General features: G+C 38.0%; 1 protein-coding gene across 3 annotated transcripts in view; it reads right to left on the bottom strand.

Annotated features, from left to right (window-relative positions):
• Positions 1 to 21,181, bottom strand: part of LRRC4C (leucine rich repeat containing 4C) — a 1,316,491-nt gene extending 1,295,310 nt beyond the window's left edge. For all 3 annotated transcript variants that reach the window (XM_050758335.1, XM_050758338.1, XM_050758336.1), the window contains exon 1: positions 20,240 to 21,181. The gene's annotated coding sequence lies outside the window, so the exon portion shown is untranslated. The remainder of the gene's footprint in view (positions 1 to 20,239) is intronic.
• Positions 21,182 to 21,447: the final 266 nt, after the last annotated feature.

The raw sequence follows: 21,447 nt of genomic DNA, 5'->3' as shown, positions 1-21,447 counted from the left end.
ATTTACATTCCCACCAATTCGTATAAGCATTCCTTTCTCTCCATATCCTTGCCAACATCCAGTGTTTTTTGACTTTTCAATAATAAGCATTCTGACTAGTGGAAGATGGTATTTCATTGTGGTTTTTATTTTCACTTTTATTATAATAACTAATTTGCATTGATGTTGAGAATTTTTTCATATGTTTGTTAGCAGCTTGTATATCTTTTGAAAAATATCTGTTCCTGTTTTTGCCCATCTTGTGGCAACTCATGGAAGACCACACAGAGATGCTGGCTGTGTGGAAAGCTCCAGTTTAGTTAGTACGGGTGGAGAAAGCATCTCTGAAAGGAATAGGGTTTTGATGGGGGTGATGGGTTTTGTTTTGATGAGGTTTTTTAATTGCTAAATTGTTTGAGTTCCTTGTAGATTCTGGATATTAGTCCTCAGTTGGATGCATAGTTTGCAAATACTTCTCTCATTCAGTAAGTTGTGTGTTTACTCTGTTATTTCTTTTCCTGTGCAAATTTTTAGTTTCAGTCCCATTTGTCTTTTTATTTTACTGGCCTTTGTTTTTGCAGTCTTAGTTGTAAATTCTTTGCCTAGGCCAATGTCCAGAAGAGTTCTTGTTTGTTTGTTTGTTTTTCAGTTTTGTTTTGTTTGTTTTTTTTTTTAGGTTTTTTTTTTTAAAGATTTTTATAGTTTCAGGTCTTATATTTGAGACTTTAATTCATATTGAGTTAATTTTTGCATATGGCGAGAGACATGGGTCCAGTTTCATTTTTTTGCCTGTAGCTATCTATGATTAATATTTTTGGATAAAAGGAGTCTTTCTGTCCACTCTAGAGAGAATAGGTTATAAGACAACTAGAGTGAAAGGGGGAGAAACATTATTGACATAGTGTAATCCAATCACAATGGTGAATTGGGGTCAGTTACAATTTTAAAAGAAACAGATCCAGATATATTTTATAGGTTTTATCTATAAAATATAGATAAAATATCTCCTGCTAATTTTTACTTTTTTAATTTTCTCAGCATCAAGAGAACTATGTAAACTTTTTTTTTTTTTTTAAATAACAAGTCAAATGACAGTTACCGGGAGAATAACACACTGCATATTTTATTTTATTTTATTTTATTTTATTTTATTTTTTGAGACAGAGTCTCGCTCTGTCACCCAGGTTGGAGTGCAGTGGCGCGATCTCGGCTCACTGCAAGCTCCGCCTCCCGGGTTCACGCCATTCTCCTGCCTCAGCCTCCGGAGTAGCTGGGACTACAGGCGCCCACCACCACACCCGGCTAATTTTTTGTATTTTCTGTAGAGATGGGGTTTCACTGTGTTAGCCAGGATGGTCTCGATTTCCTGACCTCGTGATCTGCCCACCTCAGCCTCTGCCTCCCAAAGTGCTGGGATTACAGGCGTGAGCCACCATGCCTGGCCAACTACATAATTTTTTTAAAAAGTATAGTCTAATAAAACTGTCTCCAGCTTAAAGATTCCCTCTAATGGACTGATATGGTTTGGTTCTATGTCCTCACCGAAATCTCATCTCAAATTGTAATCCCCATGTGTCAAGGGAGGGATCTGCTGGGAGGTGACTGGATCATGGGGGCGGATTTCCCCCTTGCTGTTCTCATGACAGTGAGTGAGTTCTCACGAGATCTGGTAGTTTGATAAGTGTCCAGAGCTCCCTCCTTCTTACTCTCTCTCTCCTGCCACCATGTAAGATTGTCCTTGCTTCCTTTTGCCTTCTACCATAATTGTAGTTTTCCTGAGGCCTCTGCAGCTATGAGGAACTGTGAGTCAGTCAAGCCTCTTTTCTTTGTAAATTACCCAATCTCAGGTAGTATCTTTAGAGCAGTACTAGAGAACTCATTTATTATAATAATGCTGAGACAATAAATGAGTCATGAAGAGCCAAGCCAGTCTTCTCAAGGGTAGAGAGGGGGAAGAGACAACACCCTCTCTTCTGTTTTTAAGACTATTTGATATGCATGACTAAAGAAATGCAACACTGGACCTGCATAGAAATTCAGACCTACGTCAGCTGTATTTGTTTTTGCCAGGACTGTAACTGAATGTGCTAAGGGAATTTGAATGTCTTAAGCAGAGTCAAGAATCCTGAATGAGGTACTGAGGCTCACCCTCACTTCCCCTCCTAGCGTTTATATTTTTTTTGTGTTGGTGTGATAGACAAAGGTGGAAGGTAGAGGCAAAGTGGAAGGAGAAAAGTAGAATCATTAGCAGTCAGGGTGACTGAGATAGGAACAATAGGGAATGCCTCTGGAGATGAGGCATATGGAGATCTTCCAGGATCCCATGCCATAGTTTATCATGGTGGGCTAGAGGGTTTATCAGCCATCCCAAAGTTATTTTCAACACTTTTTTTTTTTTTCTACATCTCATATGTTTTCTCAGCCTCCATTCCAAGTAAAGATACCCAAATCGACTCAATCTTCATTCAGAGACTTAAGATGGGGGCCTCCAAGAAAACTAACTTTTTTCCAGTTAAAAAAAAAAAAAAGAGTAACTGGCATGTCTCTTCCTTCTATTTCATTTCTTCTGCCTTGAGTGTAGAGAAGATGGCAAGAACTTCAGCAATTATCTGGCAACAAAGAAATAAAGGCCAACAGGGCTCCCACCCTTGACACTGTTAAGTCACAGAACCATGAATCTCATAAGTTTTCTCAGCTTCCATTCCAAGTAAAGATGTCCAACTTGACTCAATCTTCATTCAGAGACTTAAGCTGGGGGCCTCTGAGAAAACTTACTTTTTTCCAGTTAAAAAAAAAATAGATAGATGTAACTGGCATGTCTCTTTCTTCTATTTCATTCTTTCTGCCTCAGATGTAGAGAAGACGGCAAGAACTTCAGCAATTATCTGGCAACAAAGAAATAAAGGCCAACAGAGTTCCCAACCTTGACACTGTTAAGTCACAGAACCATGACCTACAATTTCTGGACTTCTTGTGAAGTGGGAAAAATGAACTCCAATTCATTTAGGTTTCTTGAGTCAAATTATTATTACTTATAGCCAAGAGTTACATTAACTGGTCCAAACATCTTCTGCCCTCAGAAATAAAACATAAATTTAGGAAGGTTTAAAAAAATTATAATAATGCAATCATCATTAGTATTTCAGTATATTACTGTTCAGTCTTTTAAATTTACATATGCATTAATATTTTCTTTATATAGTTGTCATTATACAAAACCTTCCAGGTCATAAATTTTTGAAGCTGCCTTATAACTATGTATAATTAATTTATTCATATCTTTCTTTTGTTTGATGTGTAGGCTAATGCCATTTTTTACCTTTATAAATAATTTTATTAGCATATTTGTGCATACTGTATTTTTCATATTTCCTTAAGATAGATTTCTAGAACAGGATCAAAGTAAATAAAATATTCTATGACCCGTAATACGAAGTCAAACTGCTTTCTAAAAAAGTGTTATTGCAATATCCATTGCTACCAAAAACATATAAACATACCATGTATCAACATATTTTTTCCTACGTTAAGTATTAATATGAAAAAGCAATGGCTAATTTCAACAAATAAGAACTTTTAAAAATGATTTTAATTCAAGACACAGTTCTCTCTCTTTGTTGCTTCTTTCTTGCTATAAAAACAGCCATTAGCTTCTTATACTGTATAATCTGAAATAGTTCATCTATCTTCAAATTTCTGCCTAACAATTATAATGACTTATGTATGCAGAATGTTCTGCATTGCAGAAAATGCTTTTGAGGCAGGTATGATTCTCATTTAACAAAGCATAAAGCTGATTTCAGAAAGCAAAAGTGTATTGCTATGAAATGGTAGAGCTCATATTTTTGATTTCTAGTCCAAGACTCCTTCAATTTATTTATTTATTTACTTTTATGTTTGTTTCATATTTTTTTGCCTTCAACATAGGTGCAAATTCAACCTCATAATATTAACACTGACTTGAAAGACAAATACCAAAAAGAATTAACAAAGGCCTAGAAGAAACAAATTAGCTGAAGGAAACAAATTTAGGCCAGGCACAGTGTCTCACACCTGTAAACCCAGCAGTTTGGGAAGTTAAGGCAAGAGGATCACTTGAGCTCAGGAGTTCGAGACCAGCCTGGGTAACACAGCACGACCTCATTTCCACTAAAATCCAAAAAATTTAGCTGGGCGTGGTGGTGCATGCCTGTAGTCCCATCAACTTGGGGAGAGGAGGTGGGAGGATCCCTTGAGCCTGGGAAGTTATGGCTACAGTGAGCCCTCATCATGCCACTGCATTCTATCCTAGGCAACAGAGCAAGACTTTGTCTTCAAACAAAATAAAATAAGGAAACAAATGTAATAGAGGGAGTCTTTCTTTCTTTTTCTTTTTTTTCTTTTCTTCTTTCTTTTTCTTTCTTTCTCTCTCTCTCTCTTTTATTCTTCTTCTTTTTTTTTTTTTTTTTTTTTTCCTGAGTTTCACTCTTGTCACCCAGGCTGGAGTACAATGGTGCAATCTCGGCTCACTGCAACATCCACCTGCCAGGTTAAAGTGATTGTCCTGCCTCAGCCTCCGGAGTAGCTGGGATTACAGGTGCCCACCACCACACCTAATTTTTTTTTTTTTTTTTGTATTTTTAGCAGAGATGGGGTTTCACCATGTTGGCCAGGCTGGTCTCGAACCCCTGACCTCAGGTGATCACACCCACCTCAGCCTCCCAAAGTACTGGGATTACAGGTGTGAGCCACCATGCCCAGCCAGGAGCCTCAATTTCATATTACCTTTTCCTCTGTTCACTGAGTATGTATTATGAGCACATGTGGCCACAATGTGAAACACCATAGAAGAGCTAAGGGTAGCCTCAGAGCAGTCTGATATTAGTGGAGCACAGGTAAATTCCACAGATGCAAAGGAATTTCAGAACCTCTAATGCTTTGAAATATTTATAAAAACAGACAAGCCAGTAGCTATAAAACATGGTGGCTTTGAAGAGGAAAAAAGTAATAATAATGAGTACCATTGGCTCTCTGTATGTGTGGGTTCTGAACCAGTGGATTCAGCCAACCACAGATGGAAAATATTTTTAAAATATGCACAGTTTGTGTCTATACTGAACTCATACAGACTTCTTTTCTTGTCAGTATTCCCTAAATAATACGGTATAACAACTAACTATATAGCATTTATGTTGTATTACAGTTTATAGATAATCTTGAGATTATTTAAGTGTATGGAAGGATGTGTTTATGTTGTATGAAAGTACTAAATGATTTTATATAAGGAACTTGAGCATCCATGGATTTTTGTATTCACGGGTGAGTGCTAGAACCAATCCTTCATGAATACCAAGGGACGACTGTTAGCTTGTATGCACTGGCTCCTTGGTCTTCCAGTAATCATTGAACCAGAGATGCTATATAGATGAAGAAATGTCTTGCAAGCTTCTAGGTGACAGATCTCAATGGGCATTTAATAGTTGGTCTGCATGAACTGAAGTGTTTATGGAAAAAGACATTGGCTACATAATAAGCTTGAGTACAAAATTGGGTAAGGAAATGAGATTTTAGAGGATACAATGATTAAGTATAGAAAAGTAGAGAGAAAATAAAATTGAGTCATAAAATTGAGTCATATTAGTATTGGGGCAGGAAATCTAACTTAATTTCTTTCTTTTTTTTTTTTTTTTTTTTTTTTTTTTTTTTGAGACAGAGTTTTGCTCTTGTTGCCAGGATGGAGTGCAGTGGCATGATCTCAGCTCACTGCAACCTCCACCTCCCTGGTTCAAGTGATTCTCCTGCCTCAGCCTCCCGAGTAGCTGGGATTATGAGCATGCATCACCACGCCTGGCTAATTTGTATTTTTAGTAGAGTAGTAGGCCAGGCTGGTCTCCAACTCCCGACCTCAGGTGATCCGCCTGCCTCGGTCTCCCAAAGTGCTGGGATTACAGGCATGAGCCACCACGCCTGGCATCTAACTTAATTTCTATTCCTCTCCCCTTGGCTCTGGCAGTAAACTGCACCTCAAAACTAGAAGGAAAATTTAACATGCAACCTTCACTTCACCATATCTCTTCCTTCACATGTGTCAGAAGATTCTGCATAAAGAAAACACTGTAATTTCTCAAGAAATATAAAGAGTACATGAGAAAATCCCTTCTCCCCAGAGCTTATTTATCTCGCATTTTAATTCTGAATAAAGGGATCATAAAAGCATATCAAGATCCATGTTGCCCCACAAAGGACATCCAGAGGCAACCTGAATGTCCCTGCCCCACATGAGACAGCGAGTGATTTTTAAGGGATGGAGTAGGCTGTAAAAGGGAGTCACTGGGAGACGAAAGGAGAAAATGGAAGAGAGAAAGTAAAGGAGGCGAAGTAGAAGGCACTGAGGCTGGCATCACAGTTCTGTTTGGAGACAGATTGAATGGTACAATGAAAAGTTCCCAGAAGGGTAAATCAGAGGACCCATGTTTAAATCTTGAGTTCCCTACCTATTGGTTGCATAATGTTGAATCCATCACTTAATCTTTTAATCCTCAGCCTTCCCATGTGTAAAATGTGAACAATAATTACATTTTTCTTAAAGAGTTACTGGAGGAATTAAATGAAACTTGTGAATAAAACATAAAAATTATTTTATAACAAAAGAAGAACATTTTTTTCTTTCTTCAAATAAAGATCCAAGCAGGAAGACAGAACCCACAGTGTGTATGAATGGGTAACTGCGTGTGTGTGTGTGTGTGTGTGTACATGTTATGTAGAACTTACTACCTTAGATATTTGGGGAAAATGTGTTTCCTTTTTATATTGAAGCTGTTCATCATTTAAATGACATTACTTATAAAATTCAATGTCAGGCACACAGTAGGTTCTACACATTTGTTGAATAAATAAGTAATGACTCAAAAATAACGTTAAATGAAACAAAATGAAGGTCAAGCTCAAAATTAGCAAAGTATAGACATTTAATAAAAGCTGTTCTGCAGTTGCAAAGATAGTATTCAATCTACCAGGTTACTCTTTTTCAAGAAAACATAGTAGACAACCACTTGAAACTCATAGATCTATTCCCGCCCCAGCTTAAATTCTAGGAAATGAATAATGCTTGTGTAATATATAAGCCTGTTCTAGTTAACCATTCTTTGTAATAAACCACCTCAATATGGAGACACTTAAAACAAAAGTTTTGCATATCTAACCATTCTCTGCCTTGGATGGGTGATTGCTCTGCTTGTTTTGCCTTTACTCACTCATGCACCTGCATTCAGCTAGAGAACAGGCTGGGCTGGAAGGCCCAAGATAGCCTCACCGGCAGCTTATGCTGGCTGTTAGTGACATGCACTGCAGGGGACTGACAGAATTGTGGGTCAGGTTTCCTATATGTGACCTCCATTAGGCTGGATGGGCTTTCTTTCTTGGTGGTCCCAGAGCAGCTCTCCAACGGAGGAAAATGGAAGCTACAAGGCTTTATAAGGCCTATCCTTGTAGGTTATGTAATGTTATTTCTTCCACATTCCATCAAAGTAAGCCACAAAGTCAGATTCTAGGGGTAAAGAAACAGAATCCACACTTTAATGGGGTGTCTTATTGCAAAAGAATGGATATGTGGGATTTGTGGCCTTATTTTTCTATTTACCTCAGAGAATGGAGGCCACATGTGGCCCCTTTCCTTACCAAGAGGACTGCAGTTCATTGTTGCTAGACCGTGTGCACCAAAAGATCATCTGTTTTAAGTTTAACAAGTAAAGTCCTTACAGAGTAAAGAGCAAAGGAGTTCTGAAATCACAAAACTAAAGCAAAAACGATGTCATATTGAACATCTGATCAAAACACAGTAATCAAGAGAAATAGAGAAAAGGAAGCAGATAGAGTAGGCCATCTTTTTAATTATGCAGAAGATCTGGGCTTGGAAGACACATTTTTAGCATAAAGCATGCTACGAATGTGACCATATGTCTGGGAGAGTATAAGCTGCTTTAAAACAGGACTGCATCTTCTCACGTCCCAGCTCTAACAATTATTAGCTGTATTATCTTTGCAAGTTACTTAAGCTTCCTAAGCCTCATTTTCCTCATCTGTAAACTAGACATAATAATAATATTACCTGCATATGTTTATACTAAGAATTAAACAAGATTTATGTGCATCCCCATCACAGAATACATGAAATATGTAACTAAGAAATTTCCCGGTTTCCAATTACAAATTCTCCTAAGCTCTATTTTGAAGCTATTAAAACCGCATGAAAAATAATCCAATCTCAATTATTTAAAAACAGTATGATAACTTGAGTTCTAAAGGGTGAGAATTTACAATCCCATGGAAGATGGTGGATAATTTGCCTTTCATTTTTGTCCCCAAAGTAAGTTTATTGAGATAATTTGATCAGCAAGTGTCCTACCTTCTGAGAATATATGAAGAACAACTTAGTAGATAAAAGTACCATAACTGACAAGATTCCAACGTAGTAATACCCATTAATGTGCTTACAATTGTAGGACAACCCTGAAAATGTATAATACAATTTAACTAAATATAGCACCACAATCTACAACACAAAAATGTTCCAACATTCACTCAAATCCTGATTCAGTTAAAACATAAAATAGTTACAATGAACTGCTATTCATTCTTCTATCCTGTAAGAAACAGAAGGAAAAAAAATCCATGCAAATATATTGTACAAATACTTGTGTGTTTCATAATAATCTTAGCAGCCTTACCTATGTAGAGGTACATTTGTGGGTGTTTGTGTGTATGGTATGTTTTGAACATCTTTAAGGCTTGCTTGAAGTTTTATATCAGCTTGGCTTGCTTAATAGTCTTTTTCCTTTATGTTGTCCCTTCACTAATTGGGCAAATGTGATAATTTGTAATGGGTCTCCAACTCATTAATGTAATTTAGTAAGGTTCTACTGTATTTCAGCAGATGCACAAATGAGGCTGCTGCACACGTCTGGTATTTTTTGGAGCTTTACTTCATCAGCATCCACAGTATTTCTGCTTTAAAATTGAGAAATGATTGCCCCTTAATCAGCTATTTGTTATACTGGGCTACAGAAATATATGTGGTGTCATTAATAAATAATTTTAGGATAGAACTTAGCAACAATTAACATTCACATAGAGTTTTTTTTTTTTTTTTTTTTTTTTTTTTTTTTTTTTTTTTTTTTGAGACAGAGTTTCACTCTGTTGCCCAGGTTGGAGTATAATGGTGTAATCTCAGCTCACTGCAACCTCACCTCCTGGGTTCAAGCAGTTCTCCTGCCTCAGCCTCCTGAGTAGCTGGGATTACAGGCACCCGCCACCATGCCTGGCTAATTTTTGTAGTTTTAGTAGAGATGGGGTTTCACCATGTTTGCCAAGCTGGTCTCGAACTCCTGACCTCAGGTGATCAGCATGCCTCAGACTCCCAAAGTGCTGCCATTACAGGTATGAGCCACCGCACCTGGCCTACATAGAGCTTTAAGGTTTAAATCTTATTCTTATACATCCAAACACACAAACCCTATGTATTCTCTTGTGAAGAAAGGTATTATACATATTTTTAAATGACTTAGAAAACAGCATTTCATAATATTTCTAAATATAGATATTTGATTTGTCCAGACATTTGCTACATAATTTTGGCCATTTATTTAACCATCTTTAAAATCTGTATAATACCTACTTCAAAGTTTTTTGGGGAAAAGATCAAATATTTTTATAATAAATATAAACTTTTAAACACATAGTAAGGGTTGAATATATGCTTGTTGTTATCATGATCTTGATTTGACAGATAAGAATATTGTACTTTTTAAAAGATACTTACATTTAATGACAGAGAAAAGAGATAGCTGTCAAATATATAACCAGGGTTTACAGATTGGGAAGATTTGAGTTAATTATGCAACGGTAGTCTCCATTCTTCACTTCTAGCAAGGAAGCTGCAGAGTTGGGTCGCCAATATTGCAAGGCTGGAGCTAGCAGAAGCATTGCCTCTGATTTGAAGCCCTAGGCTACTTAAAACTGTGTGAGTGTATAGAACAGAGGCTAGAGCGAAGGAGGTAGATTTGAAAAGGTTCAAAGATGGCACCAAAACAGAAAGTGGGCCTGGGGGCTTAGGCAGGTGTTGGAAAAGTTGGAGCTAAATATGAGGTTGAAATAAAAATCCAGGAAGAAGGAAGCAAGAAACCAAGAAACTCTAGCAGGCCATCGGGGAGAGAACAATCTGAATAAATGTCAAAGATAGGAGGTGTTGCCTAATACTGGCTTGATTTTGTATCTTCTGTGGCTTCCACTGGGTAAGAAGGGTAGGAAAAAAGATGATGGAAGGAGCAAAAAAAAAAACAATGTCCCTACATTCTGGCCCTGCAAATCACTAACTACTGTGAGGGGTGAGTAAAATGGACAGAAAGGTAAGTTTTTCTGGAACCACACCCAGGCCCAGACAGGAGAGCAAATTAGCTCTTTCTCTGTTTCTCAACCTCCTATCTCTGCTCTCATCAGGGAAGAAGGTCAAGGTGTTATTCAAACAGGCACCTCGTAAGTGACTCTCTACTGGCCTCCCCGCACCCCCACCAAAGGATGATAGTAATGACCAAAGATTCAATCTGAGCAGTTAGTTTCCTCTTGATTTGGGAGTGGGGGAAGCTCTGTTGCTTCTTCAAGTAGATGTGGTCAGAATTAGAGCTGACTCTCTTCAAATAGTCTCCCTTTTGCCTTTCCTGGACCTTTATCTTGGATCCAGATTCTAAGCCAAGAAAAGTAAACATCCTATGAAACTACCTGGCAAATTTCTAAATGTATCACTGTGAAACTGTCATCCCTCTAGCTTCAGAGAAAGAGAAACTGGCATCTACTCAAAGCAGACAAACTGTCTCTCTCATCTCTGAAAACTAAAAATCTGAAAAGAAAAAAATTAGACTGAAGACGAGAAGGTCAGAGAGCGACCTTATTGTCAACTCTTCATGGTTGTGTTAAGTGCCATTCCATTCTGAGCTGGCTGTTCTTAGACATGTTTCCCTCTAGAACATACCACTAGAGATGCTTGGACCATCTGTCTGTCCGACAGACCATCTGTACCAGGCACTGGCACCCCTTCCAGAAAATAGAAGAGAAACTGAGGACACTAAATAGGTGAGTCTCTGTGTCTTTGTTTTCTAATCCCTCTGGCAATAATCGGTAGAAGAGAAAAAGGAGGCCAGGAAAATTGTTTAAGGTTAAAAAAAGTTATAGCAAATGCAGAAAATAATTTTCATACAAGCAACCACAGAAATATTTAAAAAGTAATAGAGAAAAGTAGCTGTTTCTGGCATTAAGTGTTAGGTAAGCTAATGCCCAAACTGAGAGGAGTCAAGGCACCAGGGCTTTGAGACAGATGCAACTAGGCAGACATTCAGGTAGACGCTGCTTTTAACGATGTTTTACCCTGGGCAAATCACAAATCATCTGTAGTTCAGTTTCCTCATCTTTATCCTGAGAATAATGATGCCCTCTTTATGCAACTATAAAGTTTTTAACACCTCATCTGAAACACCATGGAATTAAATGTGTCATAGCCGTTGTGTCAATTTTGTGGGTGTTTACAAGGCTGTCTACAGGGCTCCAACCCATATCCACATTCCTTCCTACCAAATACTTTTTGATGTATTTCCTTACTCTATTAGCACTGATGTATGCAAAGTTATAATTTCTTCTGATTTCTCCTTGGAAACATTATCACTGCTTCACAATATAGATATTTAGGACAAACCTCAAATTCCCCTTCCTTCTTTAAGCTTCCCCAACCACAAATTCCTCAGGGATAACTCCCTTCTCTGAGTTTTACATACTGACTTTATTTTTTGGTTCTGAATCCTGTGCTGCCTTGTTTAGCAAGTTAATTGCTCCTCTGTCAATAGAACGTCAAAAATAATATATGAACATATTTGAGGGGAAAATCACATTGCTTACAACTTTGTGTTCCACATCATAACTGTGATAGAATAGTGAATCTAGTAGGTATTTAATAAACAAAGTTTGAATAAATGACACCATCAAAATGACTACAGAAGCAAAAGAATGTACTGTTACCCACAAGAATATTCATTGAGAATTCTGACTGACTTATGCAAAAGTGTTCTTGACCTAGATCCATGACATCGTTCTGAGGTTCAGGAATAGGAATAGGGTTATTTTAAAAAATAAACACCCCGACCCACTCCCCCCACACACATAGACATATATAGACATAGATATAGATTTGTGTGTGTGTGTGTGTGTGTGTGTGTGTGTGTGTGTGTGTGTGTGTGTATGGTGCTGGACAAATGAGTCTTGGAGAAAAATATGTATTAGATAGGAAGAACAGAATTTCATTTAGCAAAAGCTTGAAAAAAATGTAGCAGTGCTTATAGTGATGGAAGAGATGAAAATCAAACTTGAAGCAGTAAAAACACATCCAGGAGAGTCATGGCAGTAAGGCATGACAGGTCAAGGGTAAAGAAAGGGAAAACAGGAAATAGCATCAACCAGATGAACCCAGGAAGAATTTAGCTATTCGTGAGCAAAACAGACCTGTTTCATGAAAGTGCTGGCAGCCAGGGGGAACACTCAGTAAAATGTTAAACTACTTTTATATCTGCTCTTACTTGGGCAGTGGAATCAGAACAGGTTGACTGATAATATGTTTAATGCTTAATAGTAGTCCAGGTACCTTGGTAGGGAAAATGACCCTGAGCAAAAGTCACATATAAACATGGTTTTCCTTTTGAAGAAGGGAGACTGGAGTTTTTTCCTTGTATGTATCTATATTCAGACTACTGTCACTATGCATGGTGGATGTCTCCAACAGAAAAAATTAGCAAACCCATCCATTGTCATTAATCATTTGCTTGTTTTCAGGAAAGAGTATGCTGTTATTAATTTTTTTTCTAAATGTTTTCACTTCACACATTTTTTTACTATGTTATTCAAACATGTGTCTCAATTTATGTGGATTATTTTCTTCTTCTATATGGAGTATCTACTGGGGTCAAGGTATATATGGTCACAGGTTTTAATTCCAATCATATGGTTGAAAAAAAAGTACACCCTGCACCATTGTGTGTTTACTTGGCCTTTGTTTCTGTGACTTGTTACCTAAATTATGAAGGTACAAATTCAAACGACCTACACAAGGAATTGAAATCTCTCATCTTTAAGTAACTTATTATCAAACATTCAACATGCTAATTTGTTTGCTCAATATGTATGTAAAGGAACAGCTAGAACTTCAAAAACAGTTAAAAATATAATTGAATATCTACGTTATGTAAAAAAGCTAGAGCGTTTTTACAGGGATTAGAGAAAAAGTGGTGTTAAAATTTTCTTTGTCCCTTGACAGTTTTAAGTTGAGGAAAGATTGCTACTTCTTCTCTTTATCAAGAAAGCTTTCATAATATGACCTTTTCCCCTGTTTACAGCCAAGCAATGAGTTTCATGGCCCACACTTCAGAACCTGACTTTAGAAAGAATTCCCCAGTTTATGAAATTCTGACTCAGTTCCCTTTCTCTGGTCTCCTTGCATGTTCTGTACCAGTCACTCTTTTTCCATCATGTTCCCCATTGACATCAATATGTTGAAAGATAATTTCCCTCCTCTCTTTTACAGTTTTATAGGTAGACAAACATGAATATTTGCTTCTCTGTTTATTCATGTGCTGTAATAATTTGTATCATCTCTGGCACTGCAGAGTACAACAACATTTATACAAACTGAAACTGCTAAGTTATTATCATAATTACTATTACTACCAATGATTATAAGCAAATTTAATTATTATTATAATGAGATACCTTTTATTGAGCACCAATTAAATTCTAATCTCTGTTCTAGATACTTTGTGAGCATTATTTTTCTTAATCTTTTTACAGCACTACAAGGTAAGATATGGAAATATAGCTACAAAAGTAACCTTCCCAAAGGTACATTACTAATGAGACATAACAAATTGGGAGATGCCACCCATAAAGTAAATTCTGCAAATGCTCCTTAATGCCACTGAAGATTTAGTGTTACAGAGAAGACTTTCACTTCTTTACTTTCCTCTGAGCCCTGTAACTTCAGTACAATTATCCACATGGTATCAGACATTTTAATAAGATCTAAGTAATTGTCAAAGTTAAGTAGAGATCTGCCTCAACTTATGGCTTCTGCTAAAGACCACAAGAATATGGTACTGATGATGTACTATATTAGGGACCCATTGGTTCAGAGAGGCGCCCTTCAGAGGCCCCTTAGAGATACTAACATCACATCTTTCCACTGATAGAGTCGGCCCTATTATGGGAATGTGATTATTTGATTTGCATGTACAGAAGGCTTGCTCTGGACTGTCTATAATTATGTGAAGAAGCATTGGGTTTGCATCCTACAAATAAAAGAAACCATGGTGTAAAAGAATAGACATGGGCTTTGGAGTGAGTCAGAATTTGGGGCAAATAAATCCTTTTTTGCCTTATCTGTAGTATGGGAATAATCATGTTACCTTGCTTATTTTGTGTGTGTGTTTGCATGTGAGAAGTATAAATAAATAATCTAACATACCTAGCGCAGTGCCTGGCACATACAATACCTTTGCTGACTCTATGAGATAACTGATTATCACATTATGTTTTCTTGGTGTGTGCTGGTAATATGTTTTGCAGTATGCCACAAAAGGAGTTTCCTTAGTTCAGTGCAAAACTTCAACCACAAATTCTGATGCTTAAGGCTGTGATAGAGGGCAACGAACTTGTGTTTGCTATTTTGACCAATTGACATCCCTCTTTCCTTTCTAACTCTCCTAGAATCAAATTTTATGGCATGAAGCTTTAAAATGCAGGGAGCATAGATCTTGTCTTTCTTCTCACAAAGTCATAAAACAGACTTCATCCATTCATTTTAAGGATAGAAAGAACCCACAATCTGAAGGACAAAACCCTGTTCCCTCCATGCACAGGCAAAAGCTGACTTTGCAGTACAGAAATACCTGGGTCAAGTGGTACCAGCCGTGCAGAGTTAGCAAAGCAGAATTGGACTCATCACTGACAGCTCAGTTCAGCTACATTAGTAGGAACAAGGCTTTTTACATCTTTTCTGATATGTTCTTGAACAAAATAAAGGTCATACACAATGACAGAGCCCCACATAGGTCAGATTCTGGCAGAGGAATCTTAATTCTTTTTAACTATCAAGTCAAAATTCCAAGGGGCAGCCTTTAAGACTGCAGCATTCCCTGTCCAAATACAGGAATTGCAGCAAATAGCTATGAGTAGAAAGTCCTTCTAATACACCCCACAGCAATGATTGTAGTGCTCGTACCTGGTAGGTGCTTGATAAATATGCATCCTTTCATTAACTGTGAACAAAACGAGATTTTAGGTAAAGAGCAATGTTAACACGTCTTGGTGACATCTGAATTGTGTTTCTGCAACCACATATGGAAGGATGCACGTGATTCTTCCTCCTTATATTCGGTATCATTTTGAAAGTTCTGAGTATAAGTGAAATGACATCTGAAAATGGTGCTTAGGCTGCTCAGAAAAAGGGTGTGATGAAACCATGGTACATGAAATGAGCTATTTTACAGAAATATAGCTTTCAGAATGTAGCTTTCTGTCTCCAGTTTTACTTAGCACTCAGATTACATTTGGGGATTTTGCCCCCTGTATAAAAATATAAAAACACTGGATTAGTATGGTCTTCCTATTCTTAAACTAGTTGAACAGGAATGAGAGAATATATGTGAGCTACCTAGAGAAGTCCAATTTTGTGTCAAGGATTTTACTAAGTGCTTTACATAAAATTATTCATTCACTCATCACAGAATCGCTTATAACTGATTGTCCCTATTTTACAGATGAGACAACTGAGGCTTTAAGAGATTAGGTATCTGATCTTATTCTATTCAACTCCAAAGTCTGTTCTCACTACCATCTTCTCTTGCTATCATAACTTCCAAGTCAGCTTTTTAATTCTGGTCTATCTGTCCACCAAATGCAGCTCACTGTGAAAATCATTGTTTGCTGTGCTATTACTAAAAAATGTATATTTTATTTATATAATTCTCAAGTGTAACTCAAATTCTAATCAACAACCTCATTGTGGACTGGAGTTATCTGCTGACTGCAAACTTGCTAGTAGTCTGTGTATGTCCAAGTCTGGGAAAGTCAAGTTTTTCTTATGTTTTCTGGATATCCAGTGAAAATGAATTCAGGTCATTATATATTTTCTATTTTTCATGAAACTAAAATTATGCCTCATATGAATTGGCTAATTATTTATGCATGTATGCATGCACATGTACATACACACAACACATACACATATTCACAAGTAACTAAGAATGTACCACAAAAATTACTGAGAAGAGGCAAAGTCAACACATTTGGAAAAACACCAAAACTATAACAACATAAATGTTAATACCAATCATTAAGAATAGGTCAGTTCTGCTTAACACTTTAACTTGAAATTATATTGGAGGAATCATTTTATGTCTCGGACAATACAGAAAGTCATCATTACTATAACACATTACTTTTCTACAGAAGAGTATATCTGTAGATCTTTTTTCCTACAATATTTCATCATAGCCTTCACAACAACACTTTGAGTTAAGAATAGTTATTTCCAAATTATATAGGAAGAAATCAAGGTTCCAAACTTTGAACGACCTACCAACCATTAAGCAATACTTGCAATGTTTGACTGACATCTTCTGATTCTCAATCCAGAGGGTTTTCTTTTTGCTTCTGATTTTAACCCCAGCCTCCACCATTCCCCATTTTATCTGTGACTGCTGAGTAGTCCCAAATGGAGATGCAGATAATTGAGTGAGTTGGCTTAATTTATTGCAAAGCCCCTGCTCTATTCACACATCAATTAATCCATCTTTTATCCTGTAATTTAGTGGGGTCCCTGAGAGGTTGTTCTGAAGTGATGGAGAACAGTATCAAGGACATACAAAATAGCATTTGTCATCACAGACTGTATCTTCTTCTTCTCAAGAGTCTTCATTTTCTGTTGTAGGCTGATGCTCTTAGCCTATTCCTATTAGCCCCAGTTCCAGCATCAGCTCAGCTCTTTGAGCTAACAAACAGCTCTAGGCTGTTGTAATGACTCAGCAATCAAAATTTCAAGTTCAATCCACCTGGTCCTTACCCACCTCCAGGGCCGGGGCTGCAAAAGTTCCTCTCTGCTCTTGAACTTACTAGGGGATGTTCCTGGCTCCTTCTTAAAGGTTCTCAGTAGCTGACTTTCCAGCTGTCAACCCTGTTTGTTACAGAGGGAAAGAGCTATTCATGTGTTAAGTGCCCTGGGTCTTAAAAACACAGGAACACACTGGAGAATGTTGGGCCTCCTTGTCTGACTTCAGCAGAGTCCCAGGGAAAGGACTTCCAAGTCTAAATAGAGTTAAATACAGAAAGAAACTGGAATGTCCTTTATTCTCCCCAATAAACTCAGAGAAACCCTTCACCAATTCATTCTTTTAAAAATATAACCCTGCATATGCTGCTTCTAGGGAACTTTAGCCTTTTCTTTAGCAACTCTGACATGTTACTCCTACTGAAATGGAAGGCTCCCTACCCCCATTTACCTTTCTTTTCTGAATTCTCTAAGCAATAAAACAAACCCTGGTAAACCTCAAAACCCTCTCTACCACAAAATAAAACTGAAAAAGCCATGGACCTGGAGTTGGTTCTGATCAAAAGCTGTTTATTATTGCTCTGGCCTGAGCTGAAAATAAAGATGCAAAGTTACAGTTGTGCAAACACCATCAGGAACCCTTGAGATATGGGAGAGATGCTTTGCACATTGCATAAGCTGTAATCAGAAAAGCCTGAGTTGACTGTACCCCACTTCCATTATTAGCCTAAAATAAGTGATCATCAAAGTGTTGCTATCGCTAAAAGATTCACTCATTACAATTATTAAATCTTTAATACACAAAAGCCAAGCTGGTATCTTTTGTTGTTGTTTTTTTGTTTTGTTTTGTTTTGAGGTAGTATTGAGAATAATCTATGCAATTAATTTTTACCAACACCACACATCTAAATATACCAGTACTTGGTGAGAATATGAATAAGAGAACAGTCAACATTAGATAACCTCAATGGAGAGAGGTACTAATTTGCCGGATTCCAGAAAGACATTTTCAAAGGACCTCTCTCTATTCAGAGCAGTCCTAACACTAAATAGATGACCTAAAATGCTGTCCTCCATACCTGGGACTAGTTGCCAAAAGATGCAGGTTAATAAAGAGCTGACAAACTTAAGGAATGCTGATTGTCCAGGCAGAGCTTGGGGAGCCTCCAATACCCTGCCATGACCCTTTGGCACTTGGAGTATCAGGATCCTTCTCCTTACAACAGAAACTTTGTGTTTCTTATTCATATATTATTCTCACTTTCAGGGTTTATGAACCTCAGATTGTTTTTTCCACAAAGAAAATAAAATTTTATTTAGGATTTCTCCTAGGTTCAAGCCACTTAAAAATTAAAAAAACAAAACAACAAACCTCCTTTCTAGATAAGAAAAATGTACCTGGACATTATGGGTCACAGATAAAAATATCATGATCATAAATCATTGACATGAAAGACACATTATAAATTATACTGACAGGAGTTTTCCCATGGTAATTTTTACTGAGAGTACTGCCTGGAGTACCAGGTACAAGGTTGGGCCAGGGGTGGAGAAGGGGCAGCTTCTCACAGTTTTCCTCTTTTACCTGCTTCTCTAAAATCGTTATGCAAAAAATATTAGATAGATGAAAGGCTAGGATAGCCTAGGGTAATACCAGAGTATAATCTCATCTTTAAGTTTTTTGTTTGTTTGCTTGCTTGTTTTCTTTTTGGAACTCCTTTTAAATATATATATAAAATCAATGTTTTGAGTATGATGCCTGACATCTCTCAACTTGGGTGCTCTCATAAATCTTTGACCCAGGCCACGTAGCATCTGAATAAATCTATTATGCTACAATTTTCATCTTCTTTCTATACATAGACATCAACACCTGGAGAGAATCACTTAGGTGTGCTCTTCTCTACCTAGTTACCACACCTGTCATCTCTTCCATGAACGTGTCCACAGTAACAGTTCAAATTGGCTAACATTCCATGAACTAACACTATTCTTTTCAGGACAAACCATCCACATGCACTGGCAGATGAAGAGTAAGGTTCTGCTGCCTTCCTGTGAGGTCTCAGCGTTTTAGAAACCTATTTACAAGTGATTCTTACTCCTGGGGAGAAGCTAATTGATACCAATGCAGAGATACAAATACTACAAGACACGGGAACACAGATGTTATCACAATGAAATGATATTTTGCTTTAATTAAATAACCTTGGGATTGAAACAGGTGAAATATTGTCTGCATTTCACTTTGAAGGAAAAGCTTGGAGGTGGGGGTGAAGAAAGGCACAGTTAACTACCAGGAAACTAAGGAGAGTGAGTTAGGCAAGATGTTTGAGTAAAGTCACCTGAATTCCTGATGCCACTTGCTTTTACAGCCAAGAATAGACAATTAAGAGCAATTTTCAAACACATCCCCTTCTCGGGGGACCACATAGGGTGAGAGGATGTTCCAAAATGAGCGACACTAGTCTTAATCAGGGAACACTGCATTCGGAAAGGTTAATGAGATGCAATAGCGAGAGAATCAGTGCAAAAAGAGAGAGGTTCAAAATACTAAACAATTTCCACTTTGTTCTCATTTCCTCCAATTAAGAGCTGGTGAAGCAGCTTTTCTGTATTCCACACATTCGCTACTCTCTAGAGCAGATATAACTAACTATTCAAGGAGAAAAAAAAAAATAGAGCTATGGGGAGGGGGAAGTCTACTATTAAGTTATCATGAAAGTCCGGATTACACCCCCACCTCCCCAGCCCCCAGTCTCTGAGCAGACACACTTTGCCTCTAACTCAGAGCCTGTGCCAGTCGCTTTTCTGATTAATGCTTTTCCTCAAATTTAGACAGTATTTCAAGGCAGGAGAAAGCTGGAATTATTTGTTTTCCAGATTTCATATATTCAGAATTCCCTGTGAAAATGTTAGATAAACAAGAGAGGTATAAAAATGGTAAGAGGAAAGGGGGGATGGTTATACAAATGGAAATAACCTCCTTGGCATAAAAATAGCCCCAAAATGCCACACACTGAGTTCTTCTGAGCATTCCAGTCTCTAGAAATGAGCGTATAAACTGCATATGGATTTCCGAAAACAAGCAGGAAAACACAAACATTGCAAGACAACAAGGACCGAGATCTGAGGAGTCCCGTGACTTACCTTCTTTATGGATCCTCAAAGTTCACCAAGGAAAATTTACAATCCTCTAGCTTGCCGTGCACTACTCTATTTTCTTTTCTTCTTTTTATTTTTTTAAGTCATATCGGAGAAAAATAATCAGTTTTCAAAGGTTCCATGTATCTGATCTTCCAGCACCAGCAAAAACGTGTCCAAGAGACTCCGCCAAAAAGTAAGCCAAAAACTCATCAAAGGCAAAAGCAGAAGGGGGAGTGGGGAAGCAAGGAGGTGGCGAAAGGCGGGGGGTGGGGGCTACAGACTGTGAGCCCAAGTGCCCGGAGAATATTGTCACGCTGTTGAAATCTCCTACTGTACGAAATACCTGCTTTGGTTGTCACACTAACACGTACACACACACGGACACTCACACATTCTCTTTCATGCAAAGCAGGCACCCACACTCACAAACACATACAAACACAGGCACTCACACAAACCAGTGTAATGAAAACTGTCAGTAGTAACCTCCAAGAGCTGCTGTGTGCTGCAGATGGCACAGCTCACTGTTACCTTCCCAGATCTGTGAAGGATCAAATGAACATCCAAAATCAGGGGGGCCCCAGGACTAGGTAGATTCCGGATCCCTCTCCCCCAGGAGATGCATCAAGCCAGGAGCAGGTCAATCAGCAGAGGTGTCTGCTTGCAGGGTGCCCCGGATTATGGCAAGGTTATTAATCTTGATGCGCTGCATCCCCCACACCCAACATTCGGCAGCCTGCATTGAGATGATTGCCAGAGCTGTGTCTGTCCCTGTTCTACTGCATTTGCTCAGCCCTCTGATGCTGCAAGTGAGACACGGTGGAGGCAAGAATACTAATAAGGTGGTTAGCTACAGTTTCTTCAAGGCAGTCGGCATGCAGTACAGTAAATGTGTACTTCCCAGTGCTCCGCGTGTGAGCCTGCGTGTCTGCAGGGAGGGCAGTGAATCCATCTCCGGCCAGAAGACGAAATGGTTTGCATCCTGCCTGGGAGAATTATATCATCATCGGAATCATCACTGTCCTGCAACGGCGCTGTCTATGACAGTATTATGCTTGGGATAAAGAAGGGGGTTTAATGGTTTAGAAGCCTAGAGCTGGCATTTAAAAGAGAGAAAAAAAAAATGTCTAGGGAGACAAATTAGCTTTATAAATAGGATCCAAGGAGACCAAGGCAAAATTTTAACATGCTGCTTCCCTGGCTGTTAAATG

The sequence above is a fragment of the Macaca thibetana genome, chromosome 14 (genome assembly GCF_024542745.1).
Source record: "Macaca thibetana thibetana isolate TM-01 chromosome 14, ASM2454274v1, whole genome shotgun sequence".
Classification (NCBI taxonomy): Eukaryota; Metazoa; Chordata; class Mammalia; order Primates; family Cercopithecidae; genus Macaca; species Macaca thibetana.
The sequence above is the reverse complement of the archived record's forward strand: the minus strand, read 5'-3'. Positions and strand labels throughout refer to the sequence as shown.